The sequence below is a fragment of the Chinchilla lanigera genome, unplaced genomic scaffold, assembly GCF_000276665.1.
Source record: "Chinchilla lanigera isolate Chin_1 unplaced genomic scaffold, ChiLan1.0 scaffold00003, whole genome shotgun sequence".
NCBI classification, from domain to species: Eukaryota; Metazoa; Chordata; class Mammalia; order Rodentia; family Chinchillidae; genus Chinchilla; species Chinchilla lanigera.
Genome location: NW_004955404.1, coordinates 37,202,171 through 37,209,658, shown reverse-complemented (window position 1 = coordinate 37,209,658; position 7,488 = coordinate 37,202,171). Strand labels below are relative to the sequence as shown.

The 7,488-nt window shown below is 32.5% G+C and overlaps 1 pseudogene; it reads left to right on the top strand.

Moving 5' to 3' along the window:
- Positions 1 to 571: 571 nt before the first annotated feature.
- LOC102027936 overlaps positions 572 to 7,488 on the top strand; it is a 9,562-nt pseudogene continuing 2,645 nt past the window's right edge.

Genomic DNA, 7,488 nt, shown 5'->3' with positions numbered 1-7,488 from the left:
GCCAGGCAGGCGCTTTTGCCGCTGAGCTAAATCCCCAGCCCCACGAACAATTACTTTTAAATAATTTTGTTGCTCATTGAATGGATGCTAACAGTGGAAATAATAGAATAATAATAATATAATAGAATATATAATAGAATAATAATAGAATATTGTACCTTTTGCTAACATTTAATTGTGAAGTATAACTCAAGGCTTTGTACGTGACGGCCAAGCGCTCTTCCAACCAGCCTCTCTATCATTTTGTCTGTCTTGAGTCAACTTGTAAGTTGCTATTTTGTATAGCAAAATTCAGCTTTGTTTTTCTTCAGTGTAAAAAATATTTCAAATAAAATGGACTTACATACATAATAAATATATATTTACAAAACAGAGGTTATAAATAATATTCATTTTTGCTATTGTGTAAACATATACCTTGTATTCAAGAGCTTGTTAGATCTCTTCTCTATACTTCATATTGCAGTGTATTACCAAGAAGGCTGCAGAATAAATCTGTATATCCAGGAGGCGAGTGGGTAATAGGAACACTTGCACAGCCTTGCATTAAAATCTTGGTTGTGGAGACACAATGGCTACAGTAGAGCTTGAACTTGAGTGCTCTAAGAAAGAGACCTCAGGAAACAGCAGTTCTCATCCTCTTGCCATGCATGATAAGAGGTTAGAGCAGAATCTGCAGGACAGTAGTCAGCAGAATTAAGACCTAACTACTGTCAGAGGTGATTGCTTTGGCTGTTGTATGCCCTCTGCCACGGTAAGATTGTTTAAACCAGGTCAGCATGGGTCATGTGATGAACCACCCCGTTCAGTCCCTGACAAAAACTCCAATACCATATTCTTCAAAATACTTTTCTCCTACATCATGGTGCTCATGTCCTTAAGTTACACATAAATAACTCCATAGATCTCAGTGAGTTGGTGTTACTCTGAGGCTCTCTTATGCCAGAGGAGCGGCCCCTCGGAGTTCTCCATGATTGAAGAAATTTCATCTGCATTTTTCTTTTGCATCCTCTGGGCATTCGTGTCTGTACACTGGGATGCTCAGCATTGGCTCACACTGGGCTTCACATTAGTTGTGAATAAGGAGATACTTTCCAGAAGTCATGACTGGCTCAAGCGTCTACCCATTCATACAATGAATTCAACTTTGAAATTGAGACACATATTTCTGTGCTGAAATTCAGGTGCCAAACATCCCCAGTTGGTAAAGTCCCCTGTTTCTCATAAGGGGTTATCCATAAATTAAATGTTCAATATCCCTTTGTCTTGCTACTTTCAGTTAGAATATCATGATGTGATAAATCATATGAACTTTGAATAAACAAATAAATAAAAATCCTCTTTTTCCCCAGGAGAAGTTGCAGTTTCACCTTACATCAGAGGTCTCCTGTCTTCCACTTCTCAGTAATATCAGATGACTGAATGGAAGAGTAAAGACAGCCATGTAAGAAAGTTTAACATATGATAAAGATTCATCCATTCAAGAATACTTTTTAAGTTCCTACTGTATGTCACACAATAACCTAGGCTCTGAGTGTAGATGTCTAAACGATGTAAGTAAAATTCTCTCCTCTGACTGCACTCACAGATTAGTAGTATGGAAAAAGGGTCAAGATAAAGAAATTATCAAAAGCTACCCTGCTAAAATGACTTATTTATTCCATGTTATATTTCCCTGTCCATAATGCACTGTTTGTAAGAGTGCTTAACACTGAAAAATAAATAAATCCCACTCCAAATAAAAATCTTAAAGAATCAGAAAAGTAAAGGAATGAACTCAACACCATTTCTCTTTCTTATAGAAGAGAAACAAACTTACTCATAACATAAAAGTGAAGACATTGAATAACACTTCTTAAATAGGGTAAAATATGCTTGGAATTGATGCATCTCATAATCATTTGTTTTGTACATTTTTCAACTATAGATGATTTTTTTTTTTTTTTTTTTTTTTTTTGTTTTTCTCCGGTAACGGGAACCAAACTCACGACCTTGTGCTTGCCAGGCAGGTACTTTGCCGCTGAACTAAATTCCCAGCCCGACCATAGATGATTTAATTAAGCAAAACTACGTGTTTCTGTGTGTGTGTGTGTGTGTGTGTTATTGTTAAAATAAATGAAACTGTGTAACTGTTCCAGAGAATTGAAGATTATACGTGTAAAAATCATTTACATATTTCTTTAGGATATACTGAAAAATGAGAAAGTAAACAAAGGATACTGCAAAATCATTCACACTTTATCTACAAAAGCATCCTTTGCCATGGGGAGTAATTAGAGCAGAACTCTGTGTCGGAGAAGGTGAGAGCTGGAACACAGAGCAGAGAGTGAGAGCCCCACTTGAAGTCTCTTTAAACCCAGTTGTTCAGAGGTGGCTGAACGGTATTAAGCTGTGGGCTGCAAGAATGAGCAGAAATTAATCAAACAAAAGCCTCCACTGTGGGTCAACCTCTCAAGATGGAAAGGAGGTTTACAGACAGATGACTGTGGCAGAAAGGAGAAACACGGAGCAACCATTTTTAAAAATTAATTGATTTAGTCAATTCACACAGCTGGGATGTAATCCAGGAGTTATAAACAATGAGAATCTTGTTCCTAGAATTATTCCTTCATCAGCATAGAGAAGAAACACAATGTAAAATTTCCATGTGTGGGTTTCACGTTACACATATCCATGAGTTTCTGGATTCCTTTATCAAAATCACAAATTTGTCTGCTTTATTTTAATTTAAAAATGGATATCCTTTATAAAAATATCTAGAAAGTAATTAAGCAATCCATTTTCTTACACTCCATCTAGGTTGATGATCGCTTTGCTTGGTAACTAAAGGATCCCAGTCGCTAAGAAGGTGCAAGGGCAATGGGTGTTTCAGTGAACAGTTACAGGAAATTATTATGTGGCTAAGGCGTCCTCCTTAGCTTTTATGTTCCACTTCTACAAAATTCGCATTACATATTCCGTGGTTTCTCCTCACTGAGTTAACTTCTAATGAGCGGATTATCTTTCTTGGATGTGCGCAGTTAAAACACCTTGTAGTTTTTGTGGTTGTCTTAGATTAATTTATCATGCTCTCAACTCTAAGAGGAAATTCAACATTTTCAGTAGATTTTTGATACCTTGAAAATTCTCTGAGCATCAAGAAATCTTGAAGTCTAGATATTGCCTTCATAGGTTTCTGTTTTACTTGTATATTGTGAAGGAAGTGGTAGGAACGTCAGTCAGATTTAACTATGCTTCTCTTATGTTAAAGACAATTTCCTTTATTTATTTATTTATTTATTTATTTATTTTTGAGAGTCTTTCAATGTAGTTCACTCTGGTCTTGAACTCCCTGTGTAGTCCAGTCTGGCCTGGAACTCACAGTGATCCTCCTGCTTCAGCCTCTTAAGTGCTGGGATTATATGCATGCATCACCAAGGCCATCTCCAATTGTTTTTTAACTGTTTCCTTAAAGTTTGCTTTTTTTTGTCACTAAAGAAGTTGATATGTTTGTTTGGATATAATATTGTAGAATATGTAAAAATTACATTGTTGATACTAATATTTTCCTCAGTATTCTATTTATTTAAAGAGATAATCTAATTTTTTACAGAACAGTTTCCAGTTCTTGTTTTATGACATCATCTATGGTATTTTAAAAGTATATAATTATTGTATGTTCATATATTGTGCGAGCCTGTTTTCATTTCTATCAAAAATACATTCAATTGATTATCCAATATCTTTTCTTTCCCATCTAATTTACCTATATTATTTTATTTCATTTTAGTACCACCAAAATTTATTCTGTTTTACATGTTAACATTTTTTAAAAATCACATTTTTCACTCCTCTCACATCAACAATGAATAGTTATAATTATTGTTTTTTCTTTTACCTGACAACTTTTTATTATAATCTGATAAATATCAATTTATAATTATTCTCATAAAGGCATAGTTACTTATTGAAATTATTAAAATTATTTGTGAATATTTTCTATCTGTTTGAGTTCATGTATGCACATAAGTAGTATGTCTTTTCCCTGATGCCAATGGTTTTTCCTAAATTCAAGATAGAAGAATTTGCTAATGAAATTTACTAAAAAAAATTTTTGATTCACTGTAGAAGGTGAAGAAACAAAAATAAAATTCCACATTTTATTGATGTTTCATATAACTTTGTATAAATTGAAAGGTATAACAAATTAAAGTACATTGTCTTTGTCATGAATCATACAAGTTATCTATGTGAAATTTTATTTATATTAATGCTTTCATTAAATTGTAGTATTCTAAAAAAGAAAAGCAATACAAGGCATGATCTCAATAAAAACATTATTACATACATCTCATACTTTATGGTACATGTCACGTAATAATTATTCAAGAAACGTGCAGACAATAGTAGATTTAATTTCTTAAATCCCTGACTAAATTATTTTTCTCTAATGTCATTGGTATTTTGCTTCATCCTTTGTTTCAGATTTTAAAAAACATTTCATGTGTAAAGGGCAGTTCTGCTTTTAATAAAGAAGGACATCAGAAATAATGATATAAGAAAGCATTTTAATATTAATATCTTTTGCCTAGTTTTTTCATTCAACTTAATTAAATTTTTCATCCTATTAAAATTCTCCTTGATGGTTACCATGCATTTTAATTATGTGTTTTATTTTCTGTGTTAATACTAATTTGATGATCCTGCCAAAATCATTTTGGATCTCTACTTGATAGATATTATATCGCTTTACATACAAGTAGGAATTATGCTTACTTAAAATCAAGAACATAATTATTAGACTACTTTCTCCATCTTAATTAAAAAACTTTGTAGTTAGTATTACATGCTTACCTTATTTGTTATGGCATGGCCATAAATGTCTGGAGAAACATCATGGATTGAAGTTCGTCATGATTGGAAGAAAATTTTCAGTTCTAATAAATAGCATTGAAAATAATGGCATACATTTCTAAAATTCATTTGGATGACCTCAGAAGGAAAAAGAAATGTGTTATTGAAAAGGAGAAATGTCATCTAGCATATTGACAGCAGTAATATTGAAAGCACAGCACAAGTGTAACACAAACAGATAAAATTAATTACTGCAGTACTTTCCTGTATCCTCTTCAGTGATGCCAACCTTGAGTTGCCGACTGTGTGAATAACATTTCAAAAGAGCTGGAGGCCAATTCTGGTTGAATGTTTTGCTATTATTGATAATTAACAGTTACTGAGAGTTTAGGATGCAATTAGGGGTTGTAATAAACACCAGCTAATCTGATAGCTTTTACTCTACAGTGATTATGTAAATAGATTAAGTTTAGACTGAGGTAAAAAGGAGCAGAACTCTGAAAGGCTGGATGGTAGAAAATTAAGTAAAGGTAATTCTTGAGAGATAAAGTTCTTGGCTTAAAAAAAAATAAACTTACACGGAAACAGAAATCATTTATTTACACCATAAATGTTTGACTGTCCATTATGTGCTTATCAATTACTTAAGCACAAAGAAAACACTAAATCTTTTAGATCATTGAATTTAGACTCTAGTAGAAGACATTGAAACTGAATTTTTAAATGAAAAACTAGATCTGTATAAGTATTTCTGTGAAGAAAGTAAAACCATATTTTTTAGCATAAATTGTTTTATATGAATTTTCCTGGCAGCATCTGATATGATGATGATTAGCACCTAGATAAAGACAAACAAGTCAACAGATAATAAATACTTGGGAGTGGAGTGTTTCAAGAGAGAAAAGAAAAACAGAGAGAATTCCCTAGGGCAAATATGAACTTGTCATGCTTTAAGAATGAATTAAATACAGTGATGAATCTGACAATGGGATCAGATCATGAGGGTCAGATCAGATGGATCAGATCATGTGACCACTTCATTGTCATTCTAAAGAACTCTATTTTATGTTATATTTATTAAACATGTGCTGATGGGGTTTAGAGAGTTTTTGAAATCCAATTATCATTTGTAAAAAAAAAAATTCCCTTCCACCTCATTTGTCTAATTCATTGGAAACTGAGGCTACCAGAGATTGGACAGTAACAATGATAATTATCAATCTATGAATTTTTATAGAGAGAATTAAAGTGAAAATGTCTTCACTGTTATGAATTCCTAAAGATGCTATTTTGCATTACAAATATTTTCTTGATTCAATGTCCTTGTTAACATGAAAAATATTATATACTGGGTAGAAATATAAATTTATCCTTTGATCTTTATTACACATACTTAAAAATATTTAAGAAAAAAGACAGTTAAAAGTCATTCAAATATTCTTGGATATTAAGAGGACTAGTTTGAACCAATAGTGGATTTTTTATAACTTCATTACTTTACATGCATTATAATCTTTCATCATTTTTTAAGTTCCTGAAATTAATGACTATACTAAATGACATTACTGTAACTAGTGTGAAGAATATAAGACAATCTTAATATATAGCATTAAACTAATGTAGAGGAGAATTTTGTAAATGGTGAGACAAACTGGAATTTCAGGTACCAAGTTTAGGAAATGGATCCCTTGATTATGCCTGCCCAGTGTCATAACGTTAGGAGAAATAAGAGTTTATCACTGCAGTTGTGGTAACTTCCTTCCCGTTTGCAGTGAACTCTCCTTTTAGAGATGAATTCAGATTAATGATGATCATTTTCAAGTAGAGGAAACAGAACTAGATTTAGTGAGGAATACATTCTTCACCTAGAGCTTGGTAGGACCAAGATGCAGTAAGTTAAAGCTTCATAGAATAGAATGAGTTAAACTCTTCCACTTCAAACAGAAGCAATTATAAATAGTAAGGTACTGCAACAGCATTTTTAATGGTAATTTACACTGAGACTATGACAGAAAAGACAAGGAGCCTGCTGGCAGAAACTAGAACAAGGCTGCTGCCATCAAATCCAATCTATGTTTTTATATGTCCTCCAACTGTATGATATTATGATGAGAAACAGGCATGAGAATGCGTATACCATGAAATGGAAAAAAATATACAAATTAAAAATTTTAGAAGATCAAGATCATTGACAGTGATTTCTTGAATATGAAACTGACATGTAAAAATAAATAGGCAGATAATTTTCAAAAGATTTGCATTGCCCAAGATAGAGCAAATTTGTGACATTTTCAATTTTTCTAATTCTTCAGGTTTTAAAATTCACATCATATGAATAAGTTGGAGGGTATAATTCTCTAATTCTTAATTCAAGAAAGACAATTGAATATAAATATAAGAGAAGAATTACTAAGCAAATTCAACAACAGGGAGAACAATTGACAAGTAATTATTTCTAAAAAATAGTACTGGGGATTTCAGGTGAGCTTACCAATATTTTCTCATTTGAGAAAGATGTCTTTCCATTGTTTTCAAAAATGATTTAATAATTAACATGGACACATTAATTTCAAGGAGCTTTAAGAAAAGTCCATTTAGCCAGGAGTGGTGATGCATGCCTGCAATCCTAGCACTCGGGAGGCTGAGACAGGAGGA